The 18,317-nt window shown below is 46.4% G+C and overlaps 1 protein-coding gene across 14 annotated transcripts in view; it reads left to right on the top strand.

Moving 5' to 3' along the window:
- Nucleotides 1-88: 88 nt before the first annotated feature.
- The window catches only part of CHD8 (chromodomain helicase DNA binding protein 8), a 70,265-nt gene continuing 52,036 nt past the window's right edge, over nt 89-18,317 (top strand). For 3 of the 14 annotated variants that reach the window (XM_084806314.1, XM_084806316.1, XM_084806315.1), the window contains exons 1-4: nt 90-242; nt 2,387-2,445; nt 2,712-2,815; nt 4,853-10,344. The gene's annotated coding sequence lies outside the window, so the exon portion shown is untranslated. Of the gene's footprint in view, nt 243-2,386; nt 2,446-2,711; nt 2,816-4,852; nt 10,345-10,364; nt 10,387-18,317 lie in introns of those variants that run through there. The other 11 variants (XM_084806313.1, XM_084806312.1, XM_084806304.1 and 8 more) reach the window with 10 other exon arrangements.

Here is an 18,317-nt window from a genome sequence, read left to right as displayed (position 1 = left end):
GACTTCCTGGAAGGTGCTCTCAACCGAACATGCTGCCTGGCCCCGCCTCCTGGGCTCTTCGGCGGCCGCTCGCCCGCTCCGGCAAGAGGGGTGGGCGTGGCTTGGAGGCGCCAGAAGAGGGTTAGGTTGCACCGTCCATGCTCGGCTGCCTTGTTCTCTCTTCTCTCTCCCTCGGAGAGGGGAGGGGGGCGGGAGGAGAAGCGGCTCCTTCAAGGGGGAGTCGGAAGTGGGGAGACCCCCAGGTAAGACCCCGGGGTTCGCCCCCCCTCACACACTCACGCGACGGGTGGGGAAGGAGAGGAGGGTTATTATGGGATGGCCCTTCCCCTGTGCATGATGCAGGCCCGATACAGGGACCGTCCCCTCCCCCCCCTTACAGGGAGCGAGAGAGACCAATTCCATTTTTTGAAAAGGGTAAAGAAAAGCCTTTTGCTTTCCTGTCTCCAGACTGTGTACATATTTTGATTTTAAAAGGGGGGGGGAGGAAAGAAATGAGTTCATATTCTGCTGACCTTTCGGAGAAGAAGAGGGGAAAGGGTGCTGGATGCACCTTAAATCTCTCTCTGCTCCAAATCACTGCAATCTATTTGCAGCTATTGCGGGGGGGGGGGTTGTCCCCTCTTTCCCCTCTTTCCCCTCTGGTGGTGGAGGACACTAGGAAGCTGCCCGGTACTGAGTCAGACCATTCGCCTATCTAGCCTAGCATTCTTGACACCGACTGGCAGCCGCCCTTCCTGGGTTTCAGGCAGGCCTCTTTCCTAACCCACCTAGAGACGCCAGGGATTGAACCCCGGGCCTTCGGCATGCGAAGCATGTGCTCTCTACCATAGGAACGCAACCATGTTACAGTTTGTGTGTGTTTCTGTTTGCACAGGTCCCTTGGAGAATGAAAGGAGGTGGATTCGATCCATGGGGGGAGAGCGGAGAGTGTGGGGCAGATAGGAAAAGGGGATTGATCTGTATGGCTACTGTGTGTGTGCGGGGGGAGAGCTTGCATGCAGAGGGGCTGATATTTCTGCATTGCATTGGCGCTGTTTGTGTTGCTTGAGGGGGGGCAGGTTGTCTCCTTGTTCTGTGCAGAGATTGTAATGGATGTAATGGGGGCGTGTGTGTACAGGGAGGTGTGGGGTGAATCCCATGTTGCCGCACGTGGTTTTTGTGCAAGGGGGGATGTTGATGCCACTAGGTTCCACGTGTCTTGAAGCGGTTTGGAGCTTCTGATTGTTGGCGTGCATCTGGGAAAGACAGAGATGTTGTCTTAAATCCCCGTGGGTTGGGTTTTGAAATGGATGGGTGGTCAGGCAGGAAGGTAGCTCTACAATTGCATGTCAACTTTTCTGTGGTTTTATGTGTCTGACTTGTGAACAGATGCATTATCTCAGAGACAAATTTTCGTTCTCCACCTATCTTCTCTCCCCCCTCCACAACCACCCCTTCACCCCACACTTCTGCCATAGAGTTCTGCACATTTCAGAATGGCTGTTTTGTATTTTAACATTTTCTGTCTGAACAAAAGTGTAGGAGAAAAGCCTTGTCACTTTTACCAGTCAGATTTCCCATTGCTATCTGCCTTCTCTGTTCTCTGGTAATCCTGACAAGGTCAGAAGAGTCTTTTCTGTTTCACGTATGTTGCAGGTGGATGGGAATCGTTCATCAACCCTTTCCTGCTGTTGTGCTCTTACTCACTGAAAAGGCTTTCCACTAGCTTTGTCAGTTTCCCTGGAGGGCAGTGAGGGAAATGGTAGGGGAGCGGCTGGAATGGTACTTGTGGATTAGCATGCAATTACTTTTAATAGGTTGGATCTAGACTTGGCCATAGTTAAGAGTAAACCCATTGAAACCAACAGGACAAGTTAGTAACAACTAAGTCCCATTGTTTTCCGAGGGTCTACTCTAAGTATATCTAAATCTGGATCCAACCCATTGTCATGTTTTCTTAGACAGATGATCTTAGGCTGCACTAATCTGGTTGGGGTGTGTGTAGGAGGGGTGTATGTAAAAAAAAAATATATATATATATATATATATATATATATGCGTGTGTGTATATATATATATATATATATACACACGCATGCACGCACGTGTGCACTTTGCTTGGACTAGTGGTACTGGGTGAGAAGAGGTGTGATCTATAGTTCAAACATTGTTTAGGAGGTAGTTTCTGTGTTAAACTACAATTCTAAGGTGAAGTGGCAGGGATGAGGGAAAGAGATTGTCAGAAGTCATCCTCTAAATATTTACACTCCAGCCACATTCAAGCTTTTAAAAAGGGTGGGTGGGGCAGTTCTGAAGACCAGCACTTGATTTTGTAGGTACCAAAAGCGACTGACTACTTGGTCTGTTTCCAGTCTGTTTATCCATGTTCCTTTTTCTCCCTCTGCAGAAGGCAGTTATAACCCTATGCTATTTACTTGGAAGTAAATTAATGGGATTTACTCTCAGGTAAGTGTAGTTACTATTGGGGTGGAAAATGAGGTATTTATGTAGTGGAGGGGAAAAATATGTGGGCTTCAGGTCTTTATGTGTATTTGAAATTAGATGAAATTGTAAACTCACCTTATCAAAGATGGTGCAGGGGGGAATTAACAACCATGTAGTCCTCTACATGTTTACTCAGAATTAACCCCCCATTGAGTTCAGTGGGACTTGCTCCCAGGTAAGTGAGTATAGGATTGCAGTCTTAGTGGATCTTGAATTTCTTTCAACAGAGAAATGACTCTTGGCATATTCTCTTTCAAGAATTGTGATATCCATTATAATGAAATCCTATCCATGTCTACTTGGAAGTAAGTCCCATTGAACTCATGCCTAGGTAAGTAGGTATAGGATCTTTTTTTCTGAACTTTTTACCGAATTTTTGGTGATGTGTCTATGGGTGCATACATGATGGCTTAATGCCAATGAGTTACCTTTTGGCTACCACCCTATTGTGCCAAGAATAAGAGAGGTTTAAAAAGCAGTAAAAGGATTTCTTTCCTCCCCCCCCCCCCCGCCCCTTGATCCTTATTGTGCCATATGCATTATAATCTGTTTTAGTTGTTATTATGGAGGCAGGGTGTGGTAGTTATTATGGAATAATTAACGTGAGAGATCTCAGAGTGTGTGTGGATTATATTCTCCTTTCAAAAGGCAGATGTCAGCTAGGATGGGGAAAGTGTGCTCTTGATTTCTGCCTCTAATTCAGGGGAAGGGGAAATGGGGGGTTCTTGGCATAGATAGATTTGGAGACTCACCAGAGGTCGGCCCTGAACATCCTGCCAAACCACTATGAAAATGTCCTCCCTCAGCTGGCTTTTGCACTGAGTATTTCTAGTATTTAATGTTTGAAATATCTATTTCCTGTCTGAAACAGCTAGTAACGGGGGCCCTACTCTCTGGGGTGAGTGGGTCTATGAATGAAGGAGAAGATTGACTTCTATCTAATGGATAGATTAAAGAATGTTCGCAAAAAATGGATGGAATCTGTTCTGTGCGTGTTAGGGCCACCTTCCTCATCCTGGTTTCCTCCAGGTGTTTTGGACCTCAAGTCTCATCAACGTGGGCCAATGGTCAGGAATGTTGGGAGCTGTAGTCCAAAACATCTGGAGGGCTTGGGGAAGGCTGGCTTAGGGGTAGCATATCCCGGGCAGTGCTGGCTCTGGTTTTTGAAGGCCCTTGGGTAAGATGCTTTCAGCAAGCCTGCCTCATCCTTTCCGCTGCTGCTCGTTCTCTTGCCCTCTTCCTCTGGTCTGTGTGACTACCCAGAAGGAGGGTGTGAAGGGGGGAGGATGCGGCTTCATCTCTGCATCCCTCTGGCTGTGTTTTGTGTGCTCAGAGAGGGCCATTGAATAGGCAGAAACAGCGAGCAGGAGGAACAGCAGAGACAGGAGGCTCTGGGAATCGATTGTGGTGGCCCTGCAGTGTTGTGAGCTTCGGCAAGTGACCCATGATGCCAACCTTGGTCCCAGCATTGCAAGTGAGGGTTGGGGAGGGCCCTTGCTCTGCTTACCAAACTCCGGTCTGAAGCAAGCGGCTGTGACTCTCCTTTTTGCTTGGAGAGTGAGCGAAGCGCAGAGATCTGGCCTGTTCTATCTCCTCGGGACCCCAAAGCTCTGGGCAAGCCGACCAGTTGCTGCGCATATCTCCACACAGGCGGTGCAGGCAGAGCTGTGCGCACTACTGATTGCCGAGTGCCATATTAAGCACATGCATGCTGTCCATTGCAGTAGTCTTTTCAAGGCCTCCTCTTCCTCCTCTGGAAGTCAGCAAGGAGTGGGAGGGATTTCTCATACTCCCTTTGTGGTGCAGCTGCACTGTGTTTCTGGGGTCTGTCCATCTGGTCTCCCGGCGGCCAGTTGCCACTGGTGAACAGATAACTGGCTAGTAAGAAGGCTGCTCCTGCGTTGAGGGCAGGGGGCTGCAGTAGATAGTCTGTTTTGTCTTTTCCAAATTGATGGGAACTGAAAAGGATCATTTGCTGTGTTGGCTTGCTGACAGGGAAATAGATCATGTAATACTGGTTTGTAAATATGCCACTAGCTCAGCTTACCCATTGTTGCGTTCATGGGATACAGGCAGCCATGAAGCACTTGTGAGACGGTTTGCTGTCATGCAAAATCTAAACAGAGGCACTGGGGGGCACTTTGTGCTATATCATCATTGGCAGCACATAGTTTTGCAGGAGTTTTGCACACTGGCTTTCCCAGTGACTTGTCAGCAAGGCCATTCTTATGACCACAGTACAGTAAAATCCATCCAACCGGTTGGTTGTATCTTTAGATCAAACCACATTAGAATAGGTGTAATTTTTCATGACTTTGCACAGCATTTTGGCCTCCATAATTTTAGGTGAGTAAATTTTTTCTAGCAGAATCTCTGGCCCATCCTGGAGGGAACTCGGTATGCTCTCTGTTTGGCAGGCTGCTGGATCACCCCAGAACCATCTGCAAATAAGTGGCAAAAAAGTGAGTGAACAAGAGCAGAGGAAGAGAGGGATCTGTTATAGCGTTTGGTAGAAGGAAATACTGGCTTAGCTGGTGCATAAGCATGATGTTTTCCTACTTTTAGGCTCTGGGGTGGCCCAGGTAAATAAGGAGTCTGGAGGAGAACAGCTCTGGATTTCAGGATCGAGAGTTTCAGTCTGATGTGGTTATATCTGTAGGCTTGGGAATTATTTATCAAGTGTACATATTTTATTATTTACTCTTGGATTTTTTCCTCCAGACAAGTCCCCCCTGCCCCCGCCCAAACATTTGTCATTCTTTGGAATGATTGGGATTTGGGGAGTGATATGGGCTCTAAAAACAGTGACTAAAGGCTAGGGCTCTGTATGCAGAAATGTTTTGTACACACTGCTTATGTGCTTCCAAACTCACTGGAGGCATGAGAATCTCACTGCATTTGTGGTGTCACTGGCAGAGAATAAAAGCGGGGGTTGTCACAGCTCTTGGGAACTAAAGTTCTGCAAAGCGCTTTGCACTGATACAGCCAGGTGACCACTTGTCTGGTCTCCATAGGTGATCAGGAATTCCATGTAGGTGACTGGGTGGGCTGGCAGAGGAGGGCCAGATTTCTCCTTTCTTTTGCCAGTCTACTTGGTTTCTGTGCAGGCTGAGGAGGAAGGGAAGCCAGTCCCTCAAGCTGCCTTCCTCCTGTGCCAGCAGACCTGGTAGGATCCCATTCTTTTCTTTTACTAGCTGGCTAACTGAAATATGGAGATACTGCAGACATGGATTTACTGGGAAACTGGTTGGGGAGGAAGTGGTTTCCCCTTCTCTATGGCCAGCTTGGATATGCAGGATCCTAACCTCTCTGGAGGCTATTTTTAAAAAAGCAGGCTAGTAACTTACATGGGCTTATTTGCAAGACCTGCACTAATAGTAGAGGTATCCGTCTATATTTCAATGACCTTGGAAATACATCTCCAAAATACAAAGTACCAATTTTAAATGTTAGTGACTTTGAATGCAGGGTGGGAGCGAGAACGGGCACCTAAGTGTCTTAAATGTCGGATTAATTTTAAACTGGACTTTGATCTTGTGTATGTGTGTGACTTGAAGTGTTGATGTCTGGCTTTTGTGCCTTTTTCTCATCCAGAGCAGAGGAAAGAAATGAGGCCACCAAACCAGCCCATCTCCCTCTGTAGATGCGAAAAGTTGCTGATGTAGCAATATAGAATGACTTTGGTGGGAGGGGAGTGGGCAACTGACAGCTTGTTTGGGGGCGGCAGCAATATTAATGAAAGGAATAAGCAGAAGTAGGAAGAAACTGGGAAAGATGCATGTGTGCCTAGTTGTATCCCAAGCTGTCATCTTGGTGCAGAGCAGGTTTTTTTTTTTTTTAAGTGATATGCTCCATGTATAAGATCACAGCCTGGCGTAACGTCCATGCCTGGGTCCGCCAAATTTCAAACAAACATTAGAATCCTTATGGCATCCGTTCAACAGTTCTGCCCTGTAACCCAATAATTGTTTTCAAGGTCACCCATTCCCCCCCCCCATCTTCATATTAAGAGAGAATGAAACACACCCACACCTCTCTCTTTTGATTTGGTTCTTTTTATCATACTGCAGCCTCATATTGCCACTCTGTCTTAAAGAGTGATATCTCTACTATTAGTGCAGGTCTTGCAAATAAACCCATGTAAGTTACTAGCCTGAAAGCCCACTTAAGTTACTAGCCTGAAAGTTGATTAAGGGTGCAATCTTATGCACGTTTAGACAGAAAAAAGTCCTACAACTCCCAGCATGCCCCAGACAGCTATCCTGGGAGTTGTAGGACCTTTTTTTCTGACTAAACATGCATAGGATTGCCCCCTAAAATGGATTAGGACATTGTTCATCCTCTGTACACAGTGGGTACATACCTGCACACATGCACCCGATTCTTCTCATCCCACTCTGCCTTCTGAGACACTTCACAGGAGTATTTACAGAATCCAGAATTAATCTGCCTCTCCTATCCTAGATTAGTTAAATTCCAGCGTCCACAGCCACATGCAATAGAATTCATGGACTGTGTCCTAAAGAGCTCAGGTTATACCAGAGTGCCAAGAAAGCTGAGCTTCAAGCTCAGTTTGGTCCAGAGAATAAAAATGGCCATGTCTGGCTCAGTGTTCATGTCTGCTGGCAGTGGCGAGCCAGAAGCATCAGGGAGTTCAGGAGCAGGGCATGATGGGAATATCCCTCTTGTTAATCTTCAGCAGCTGATTATCAGAGTTTCTGAACATGGACATTTTAATGGGTAGTCAGCTGGATTTCCGAAGACAAGCTGTGTGTGAGTATATTGCAAAGCAGAGCTCTGTTGCACACTTAAAAGTAATTGGTGCAATCCAGCTGAAGCAAAGCACGTTTGGCTCCCATTGAAGTCAGTGGGGGGGAGCTAAGGAAGTCATGGGAAAGAGTAAGTTCTTGCTTCCGAAAGTTCATACCCCTCAAAAGCCACTTAGGCCAACACAGGTATGTTTTAAAGTGATCAGGGTTTGTAAGTTTGCAAGTTACACTTTTCCCACAATTTTGCCATCCCCACCCCCTCAAGGGAGTAAGGGAGAAAATACCCCACACCTGCCTAGCCCAGATACTACTGGCCTATATCAATGTGCAGCTAGACTTGGGCACTATCCCACAGGTATCTTTCTGCCCCTTCTTAGCCATTGTTTCCTTCAAGTTTCACACCTTTGTGTTTGCTAGCGAAACTGTCAGGGTCAGAGGAAGACCTTGCGAGTTCCACAAAGCTTTGTCATTTCTTAAAAAAAAGAAGTACAGCTGTGTCCATCATGTGGCCATGCAGTTTTTGAAGAGGGTGAGGAAAAACTCCTCCCTGTCCTGGGAACAGCTTCAAGAAATGGCATCATGGGGAACTGGTGGGATGAAGTCTTCCTAGCATAGGTGAAACTGGTAAGGGAATTCTGTGACCTTGTCAGTATCACTGGAGGAAACTTAACACTGATGAAACTGACCTGGTTTTCTCTCCCATATTTCTGTGGATTAAGGAGAAGAGTGTGTGTGTTTTTTAAATGGTATTCCCAAATACAGACAACTCACTAGGGTTGGAGGGACTGGTGGTGGCAGATGAAATACATGCTTCAGATAAAAGTATCTGTACACAGGTGACATGAAAAATGCAGGAAGGCTGAAAAGTGGTATGGCTGGCAGTTAAATATGATACGAGCACTTTAAAAATATGATATGAGCACTTAATGCTGCCTTTCTGTCTCTCACACGTGCACCATCTAAAGGGCATGTATGAAATCTGTCTGAGCTCCCTAAAGTGCAAACAGGGAAGAGACCTCAAAGATGTACAGGAGACTTTTATTTATTTATTATTACATTTATATCCCACCTTTTTTCCTCTTGCAAGGAGCTCAAGGTGGCCTATATGTTCCTCCTCCTCTCAATTTTGTCTTCACAACAGCCCTGTGAGGTCGGTTAGGCTGAGAGCCAGTGACTAGCCCAAAGTCACCCAGTGAACTTAATAGCCAAGCGGAGACTAAAACTCGGATCTCCCAAGTCCCAGTCCAGCACTCTAACCCCTGGCTCTCTGTGGATGATGGGTCCAACACAATTAGAGTATCAAAGTGCTTCCACAGGATTAATTCCGACTTGGTATTTTGAAAGAGGAGCAAAGGCTGTCATCCCACCAGGAAAAGTTCTAATATTCAAAACACATTTGGTGGCAGAGTCACTTCCGTACACCTTTTGAGGACTCCCCTGTTTAATTTCTGCATTTGGTACCTTCCCATCTTTTCTCTGCTAAGTCCTTAAAAATGCCACGGGTATTCTGTGGCATATGGCTAGCAGTGCAACTGTGTCACAGCATTCACTAAGCAGCTTTGGCTGAGCGGCTCTCTGCCTCTTTTTGCCAAATCTGTGCAATGGCAATAATCCATTGGTCTGAATGTGAAATCAGGATTAGGAACAGGGATTCCCAGCCATTGGTTCCCAGATGTTGTTGGACTACAACTCCTATCTTCCCCAGACAGCATGGCTAGTGGTCTGAGATGATGGCAGGTGTAGTCCAGCAACATCTCAAAAATTCCCTACCTCTGATCCACCATGTTTTAGAAGGTTTGAAGCACTTGTTTGAATTTTTAAAGCATTTTTACCCATTGTTCAACCAGAAAGGCTTCCACTTCACAGTTATCCCAGTAATGCTGACAACAAGGCTGACTCAAGGGGGTGACAGGGTTGGGCTTTTGTCAGGGCACCACAACCAGCACAGGGCCCACCACCATAACAGTGCTAACATTTCCACCTTGCACAGAGTATCCAAGAAGATCAGATGCAACCTAAGAATGCATGTCCCAGCACTTCCAGATTTGGGGGTCGGGGAGCTTAGGTTGCTATGTCCGGGAGGCCCCAAAATCTTGGAGATAGCACTGGCTGACAGCATCCCTGCAAGGTAGGCCAGTTGTACCCCGTGTTGCAGATAGAGGTACTGAAGCTGAAAGAATTACTATGGTTTATATTGATTTGGGGGTAGGGGAATTCTGTTATCAATTTCTGTATTTGTGTGTAGTAAGTCACTTTGAGACTTCTTTTTGCCCTGGGAAGTGACATGTACATTAAATTCTTATTCTTGGAATTGCACGTGGAAATGAACCGGACACCAGCGCAGATGCAACAGAATTAGGGTAGTCAGAAAAGTGGGCTCCAGAAATCAATCTGGCCACTGCATTTTTCGTGTTTTGGTTATTGTCAGAGTGCATCACTGAACTGAAAGCACTGAAAAGTTCTGCGTAGTTTGGGGTTCTGACTATTCCATTGTGCTCGAGATTTCCTTGACGGGGGGCATGTACTGTTAGGTGGATTATTCGTGGGCAGAACTTACTTGCTGTATGAATTGTAAATATATCAGATTCTGCTTATTTAGGACATGTTTTTAAAAGAGATGACAAGGGGAGGGTTTCAGTTGTGGAATTTGGGGTCATAGATTCCAGACTTGGGCATGGGGGGTGGGCATGTAATTCCTGACAACACACGTTGTGGGATCATGTGTAGTTTGGGGGGTGGGGGTGGCAGGAGGACATGACTATTTTGTTAAATTTTCCCCTCTCCATCATAGTGTGTGAGCCAATGCCTAACTTTAAAAAAAAAAAAAAAAGTTAGCACATGTTTTAAAACAGCGCTGGAGGACCTGTGCCCCTCCAGATGTTGTGGGACTCCCACTTCCCATCTGAGGGGTGATGGCAGTAGGAGTTCAGCAACATCTGGAGGACCACAGAAAACCAATATGCAGTTGAACAAACGGGATATGCGAATGAGAAATGAGACCTCTTCCTGTGACAGATGCCCTGATCGGTTGTGTTGTTGTTGTTTTGACAGGATAAAACACACCTGGGGTGATGAGGAGGTAATATTTCATGTGAGTGATTAATATATAGGCTGCAGTGTTTCATCAGTTAAGGTAACTCTCCATCCACTGAAAAGGTATCTCCAGAAAGTGTCTAATACAAACGCTTATGGAAACTGTGGATAGCAAGCTACGTCCTTTTCCCCTTTTTTCTCACATACCAGGATATGCCTCTTGATTCTCTTGATGATGCTAGGATGCATGAAAAACCACAAATTGTGTTTCTAACTTCAAAACTGTTATTTTTAGCACTCTACAGATTTGGGTAGATTTATCAACTAAAGTCCATACAAATAATCGATTTTAAAATGTCTTTAATTGGGTTTCAGCCACAAAATTTTATGTTTTGTGTGTATGTGTCCTCATGTGCGCACACACACACACACAGAACGGAAGAAGGTGGAAGCTGAAACATTTTGCTTTAATATTTCGATTCTTCTGTTTAATCACTCTAATATATATATTTTAAGTGATTAACTACATCTTCCTGGGATCCAGAGCAAACTTGTCTGAAGTGCTGTTGATGCTTTCAATATTGCGTGTGGGCATATTATTGCACATGGATATATTCGTACGGAGAGACTGAAAGAACTGGGCATGTTTAGCCTTGAGAAGAGAAGACTGAGGGGAGATAGGATAGTACTCTTCAAGTACTTGAGAGGTTGTCACAGAGAGGAAGGCCAGGATCTCTTCTCGATCATCCCAGAGTGCAGGACACAGAAGAATGGGCTCAAGTTACAGGAAGCCAGATTCCAGCTAAACATCAGGAAAAACTTCCTAACTGTTAGAGCAAGACGACAATGGAACCAATGACCTAGGGAGGTGGTGGTCTCTCCCACACTGGAGGCATTCAAGACGAGGCTGGACAGCCATCTGTCAGGGATGCTTTGACTGAAATTCCTGCATTGAGCAGGGGGTTGGACTCATGGTCTTGTAGGCCCCTTCCAACCCTACTATTCTATGATTCTATATTCATACACACACCAAGCTGATGGGAAAAGCTGGATGCAATGGAACAATCGAGGTACAAAAATGAGTACTAGATGTAGAGCTCCTCTCCTTCTGGAACTGATACTTGGAACAGTTCTTACTCCCTACCTTTTGGGGTGGGGGCAGGAGCTGATACAACCAGGAAATACAAACATATGCACACATACATACATATAGATGATGGGGAGTGTGCGTGTGTGTATATAAGGGGGTGAGGTTTCATTTTGTGCCATTCTCTTGTGTATATTTTAATACTTTGCTAATTCAATGAGATTTCTTTTTTTAAAAAAGGTTTCATGCGATGAGATCAAGGATGCAAATGAGCAATGACCAGAGTGGGGTGGGTGGGGCAACCCCTCTTTCTCTCTGCAGTAGAGCAGAGGAAGGAGGCTGGCTGGCTGGCTGGCGCTCTGTGTCTGGCTAGCTCTGTGTGTGTTGCTGGGGGGGAGAAGCGGCCGGGCCAGGGCTGGGGCTCCGCCTCTCTCCTTCCCTCCTCCTTGTGCTCAGTGCCGGGGCGGGAGGAGGAGGAGGAAAGGAAGGAGACGCTGGGCTGGAGGTTTGGAGGAGGAGCCGCGCTGCTATCGGGCCGGGTAGGATCTGGGATCAGATGGGGAGACAGGGGGGGTGGTTTCCAGCTAGGAGGAGGAGGAAAATGCGGATTATGGGTGGCAGGAGGTAAGGGAGGGGGGATTGGGTGGTGGAAATTGGAGAAGACAGGGAGGAGGTGGGGGGATTGGGAGGGACTGGAGCTCGCAGGTTTGGGGGCTCAGGAGGAAGGATGTGAGGGAGGAGGGGCTGGGGATGACAGAGGGCTCTGGTTTGGGGATAACCAATAATAATGGTTAATAATGGGGATAAAGAGGGCTTGCAAGGGGACGGTGTGACAAGGGCTGGCTGGGAAGAACACCTGAGCTGCAGAAAAGGCAGGTGGGTTCAAGAGGGGCTGGGGTTCATGGGGATTAGGTGTTGGGGGTAAAGTGACTTTCTAGGGGGCTGAGTGTGGGTGGCACAGGGAGGATGTGGGGTCAGGGTGAAAGGGCTGCGGTATGCAGGGGGAGAAGGGTGGAGGTGTTAGGGGGCTGGGGATATAGAGGTGTAAACAGAAGTGGGGATGTGAGGGAGAAGAGAGGACAGGAGGGAAAGGGGGCTGGGGGGGCAGAGAGGGCTGGAGCGGGGGAAGGATAAGGAACCCTGCTTGGTATGGGGAGGTGTGGGGCTGAAATGGAGGTTAAGCAAGCAGAGGAGAATGTAGAGAAAAAAGAAAGGGGCTCTGTTGTGGGGGAAGGCAGGTGGGTGGGTGTGGAGATTAAAAGGGGATCTACCAGGGATGTGTCTGAAGGGAGCTGGGGGAAAAGTCTGAGATCCCAAAAGGAAATTGAATATGTGTGCAGCTGGAAAGGAGCTGCTGAAAATACACTTGAGGGGCAGAAGGAGGATAAGGGACTAGGGAAATGGGGGTGGGGGTGGAGTCTGACTACACCCCAATAAAAAGGTCACCCCAAGAAAAAATATAGGCCATAAGGTGAAAGATGTGGAAAGGGGCTGCATGTTTCTTGAGTAGGGCTGCTTAAATCGGTAGATTAATCGGGGGGGCACAATTCATAAGTGTTTGGACTGAGAGTTTATTTTATTTCTCTTGCTTTATTTCCTGAGGATGTTTGGTCCAGGTGTGTATAGGGAAGCCTTCCCCTAACCAGGCACCCTCCAGAGGTGTTGGACTACAACTCCCATCATCCATGGCCAGCAGGGGGATGTGTGATGTAGTCTCACACAACTGGAGGGTGCCAGCTTGGGGGAAAGCTGGTGTAGGGCGTGGAGAGGAGAACAACGGAAACAGAAAGTCTTTACGACAGCGGGTGATCTGTCCGTTCTCACGCTTCTTTCTAGTTATCTTCTCTCCCCCAAAATACCTAGATTGGCTTACTGGCAATATTGAAATTAACTTGCATTCGATCAGTTCATTAAGGTGCAGTCCTATGCAGTTTTGTAGGACTTTTTTTTCTGCCTAAACCTGCATAGGATTGCACCCCGAGTCAGTGAAATGGCGGATGATTCGGCCATTTTTAGTTGACAGGAGAAAGGACATCCCTGCTTTCTAGGGAGTACATGGGTGATGTGTTGACCCTATCCCCACTCCTGCCAGCTTTCACATCCTTGGGATTAGAGAGCAAGGAAAAAGATTCCAAAGCAGCATTAAAAGGCCATGAACTGATACCTACCGAATGATCCACGGGTAGGGGGGAAATAATCCTTTTGGTCAAAGACAGATATATTGTAAAGGTGTGCTGGATTGGTTTCAACTCTGGAATAAATGTTTGACTGTGTTTACAGACAGATACATCCACAACTCTTTTTTGCATGAACAAGAGCAACGGAATTCTGTAGTCAGGGCCAGAAATATTGGAACAAGGATAACTGTTTTGGCAGTTGGCTTCTGTACACCACCATGTTGAAGTTGAAAGGAAACACACCCAGATGGGAGCGAAGTCAGGACTTTCAGCTGTAATTCAAGGGGACAAAAGTGGGGCACTAACCATTCAGGAAGTACAGCCAGTGGCATACACACACACCCGTCATTGGTGGCTCATAAGTAATGGAACGAATGGCTGACAAGCAGCTGCATGGCCAGGTGTGGCATGTTTCCTGGGTACCCCATGACCAATCAAGCAGATAAGAGGCCTGGAGGTGGTTCTGAGTGTTACATTTGCATTTGGTGGCTGTTCACTGGAACTCCCAACATGAGGTCCAGAGAGGTGTCCATGCAAGTGAAGGAGGCCATCATTAGGCTGAGGAAACAAAATAAACTCACCAGAGAGATAGCAAAAGCAGTGGGAGTGGCCAACACAACAGTTTGGAACATCCTGAAAAAGAAGGAATTAACTGGCAAGCTCGGCAACAGCAAAAGGCCTGGCAGACCACAGAAGACAACTAAAGTGGATGACCGCAGAATGCTGCTCATGGTGAAGCAGAACCCTTTCACAACATCTAGCCAGGTCAAGAACACTCTTGCGGAGGTGGGCATGTCATTGTCAACATCTACAGTCAAGAGACGGCTTTATTAATGTAAATACGGAGGCTTCACAACAAGGTGCAATCCACTGGTAACGCTCAAGAACAGAAAGGCCAGATTAGCCTTTGCCAGTAAACACCTAAAAAAGCCTGCCCAGTTCTGGTATAAGATTCTTTGGACTGATGAAACCAAGATTAACTTGTACCAGAATGATGGGAAGAGAAAAGTATGGAGAAGGAAAGGAACAGCTCATGATCCAAAGCATACCACATCATCTGTCAAACATGGTGGAGGCGGTGTTATGGCATGGGCATGTATGGCTGCCAATGGAACCAGGTCACTGGTGTTTATTGATGACGTGACTGCTGATAAAAGCAGCAGGACGAATTCTGAAGTGTTTAGGAGTATACTTTCGGCTCAGATTCAGCCGAATGCTGCCAAACTGATAGGACGCCGCTTCATATTGCAGATGGATAATGACCCGAAACATTCAGCAAAAGCTCCCCAAGAGTTTCTGAAGGCAAAGAAGTGGGATGTTCTTCAATGGCCAAGTCAGTCACCTGATCTCAGCCCAATTGAGCATGTTTTTCACTTACTGAAGACAGGACTGAAGGCAGAAAGACTCACAAACAAGCAGCAGCTGAGGGCAGCTGCAGTAAAAGCCTGGCCAAGCATGTTGAGGGAGGAAACTCAGCATTTGGTCATGTCCATGGGTTCCAGGCTTCAGGTAGTCATTGACTGCAAAGGATTTTCATCCAGGCATTAAAGGCGATCCTTAAGTTTGAAATGATGTTGGTTTGTTCCATTACTTATGAGCCACCAACGATGGGTGTATGTGTATGCCACTGGCTGTACTTCCTGAATGGTTAGTGCCCCACTTTTGTCAAACCCCTTGAATTACAGCTGAAAGTCCTGACTTCGCTCCCATCTGAGTGTGTTTCCTTTCAACTTCAATGTGGTGGTGTACAGAGGCCAACTGCCAAAACAGTTATCCTTGTTCCAATATTTTTGGCCCTGACTGTATTTCCCCAGAACAGGAGTGGGTGACTTCTGGTCCTCCAGATGTTTGGACCGACAATTCCCACCATACCTTGCTATCGGCTGTGTTGGTTAGGGCTGATGGGAATTGTAGGCCAAAACATCTGGAGGGCCACAAGCAGCCCTTCTCTGCCCTAGAAGTAGTATAGTTTCTGAGCCTTACTTCAGGCCCTGGTTAGACATATTCTCAGAACCAGAGTACGTTTTCCCAACAAGAAGGATGGTGGGTGGCAGCATCATGTGTGGGTGCCCTAGAGTTCTGCTCTGGTAGATGGAGGCATTTTGGAAAGGGGTGCGGAGACCACCCCAGATGAGTAAAATTATCCTGGACTAACCATTCATGGGAGTAGAGAGAAGCCTTCATTATCTATTTTTATTTAAAACAGGCAGAAAGTGGATCAGGACTTCCTAGTAGATCTCTGGGTGATTTGCAGTAGATCAGCAATAGTTTCTGACTCTCAATGGTTTTATCAAGAGTTATTCTTGATGGTTTTATCAAGAATTATTCACCGTTTCGACTTTTCTATCTTTCAAGCATGTTAAACGTTTGGTTAAACTGAAGTAAATGTTTCTATGAACCTGAACTTAGTTGAGGATAATTGTTTGGTTGTGCTTGAGGTGTACTGAACTCTCCCGTGAGTTTGCCCTTAGTGCGTTCTTGAGGAAAACGTGGTCCCTTGCTACTCTATTTCACTTGCTAAGGACACTCTAGCCAGCGTTTTCTGTCCTGGAAGACTGACATAGTTACTCTGTAGCCCCCTTGCTTTCTCGGTTAAAGCATTTGTTCTGAGCATCCAGGCATTGTTTCTCTTCCGGATTTGTTTTGACCACAGATTTATAGCATTAGGCAGGCCACAGTGAATGCACGATGCACAAAAATGACAGAAGACACGTGTCACAAAAATGACATGAAGAAGTCCTGTGGGCAGTTGCTAAATAATGGTGTTCATTGTAGAATTCCAAGCCCCTTTCTGTACTTAAAGGTCCCGAATGAGGAAAAGTTGCACAAATTAAGGAATCCCACTTTGCCCAAGGAACCTGGAGGCCATGGCTCAGTGGAAGAGCACATGTTTTGCGTGAAGAAGGTCCTGAGTTCCATCTCCAGTAAGTTCAATAATATGGCAGAAAGTGCTGGCAAAATCTTCTGCCAGAAACTCTAAAGAGTCGCTGACTGCCCGGGCTAGATGGACCAATGGTCAGACGTGGTCTGAGAGACCTTCATATGAAGATCTCGCATGGGGATCTGTAGTTCTGTAACGGGCCTGGCTCTTAACAGCAGACCCTTCATAGAACTCTCAGCACTGATTCAACAACAATAAAATGGGGATCCAGGTTTCCTTATGAGAAACAATAATGATTATAAACCTCTATAAAATGTGTGTTTAAAGACTTTAGTTTACGAGGGTCTCCCAACTCCCCCCTCCTACATCTCATCGGCCCACCCAGCAGCTTGGTAAGGTCGGTGCCTCTTCTTGTTTTACAGCTGGGTGACTTGCAAAACCATGGTAATTTTAATAAGGAGGGTGTTGAGCCTCTTTCCGCCTGAGGGCTGAATTCCATTTTGGAGATGCTATCCGGGTAGGGCAGGGAGCAAAAGGGGCAAGGTCAAAATAACCAAAAATACCAGCACATCTCAGCTTAAAGCTCTTACTGCCTGTAACTAAGCCTTATTTATTTATTTCATTTCATTTCTATACTGCCCAATAGCCAAAGCTGTCTTAGGAGAGGCTATATAATCCTGCCTGAGGATTGAGATCTGTTGGAGGAGCCCTCCTCCGTGTCCCACCAGTGTGAGACTTATCCTACGGTGGGACGTGGGAGAGGGCTTTTTCTGTGGCACCTCAGTTGTGGAACGCCCTCCCCTTGGAGGCCCGATTGGCACAGACACTGGTTTCATTTTGGCATCAAGTTAAAACATGGCTTTTTACCAAAGCCTTTGAGGGCTAATTGGGTTCCCTGAGTTTGCACACTGTTTTAACTGTTTTATTGTTTTAGATTTTAACTTGGTATTAGCTAGCTTAATGATTTAATATATTTTTAGCTATTTACATTATTTTTCTGCACTGTTTAAATTGATTTTATCTGTATGCCGCCCTGAGAGCTTAATGATACGGGGCGGGATACAAATGTTTTAAATAAATAAATTTCAATCTTTTGGAATGGGGAAAAAGCTACGCAAAAACTGGGAATCCACCAGATGATTTTGCTGTTCAGGGGAAAGAGGGTGGGGCTAAGTGAAGGGACAGATTTAGGCCTTGGCCCTGATATTCTGCACCCCTGTCATAAGAGAGCAAGTAGTGCTTGTTATTTTTATGACATCTAGGTCTCAGGGCCAACTTTATACCAGCACAGTGCATACGCACTCCACCATTTAGCACTCCAGAGCTAGCCTTTGGCAATGTCTGACCTACTAAGTCAAAGCACAACCCCGCAAGGCATATCCTGTGCCTTGCCAGGTGTTTGGAATCTCCTTGCCCCCCCCCCCTTTTTTTTTTTTACTGTCTCAGGCAGGCAACAAAACAGAAGGCGTGCCGAGCTCCCAGACGGGCCACCCAAGATGGGGGGGTGCTGCTTAGTGGGACATAAGTCATGTGTAGACCTGCTCTTTTTGTTTTATGAGCTTATTCAGCCGTGAATTTTACAACTTTCCTAGTCACCCTAGGCAAACAGGAATTCAGTGCAGGCGAGTGAGCGGGCTGGTGTAGGGGGAACAGAGGGCTCCATTTATTTTATGAAGTTATTCTATTGGATGTATAAACCAGCTTTGTATTTAACAACTCACTTAGTTGCCATAGGCGACCAAGAATTTGTTGCAGGTGAGTGAGTGGGCTGGTGAAAGAGGGGCAGATATCTCCTTTTTCCACCAGTCCAGTTTGTTTCTGGGCTGTCTGCAGAGGAATGGAGGCTAGTAAAAATATATATGTGTCAGGCTAGTAAATTTTGTGGG

Source organism: Heloderma suspectum, chromosome 6 (assembly GCF_057233095.1).
Source record: "Heloderma suspectum isolate Gila_16-S chromosome 6, 16-S_ref, whole genome shotgun sequence".
NCBI classification, from domain to species: domain Eukaryota; kingdom Metazoa; phylum Chordata; class Lepidosauria; order Squamata; family Helodermatidae; genus Heloderma; species Heloderma suspectum.
Note: the sequence above shows the minus strand (reverse complement) of the source record. Positions and strands in the feature narration are given on the sequence as shown.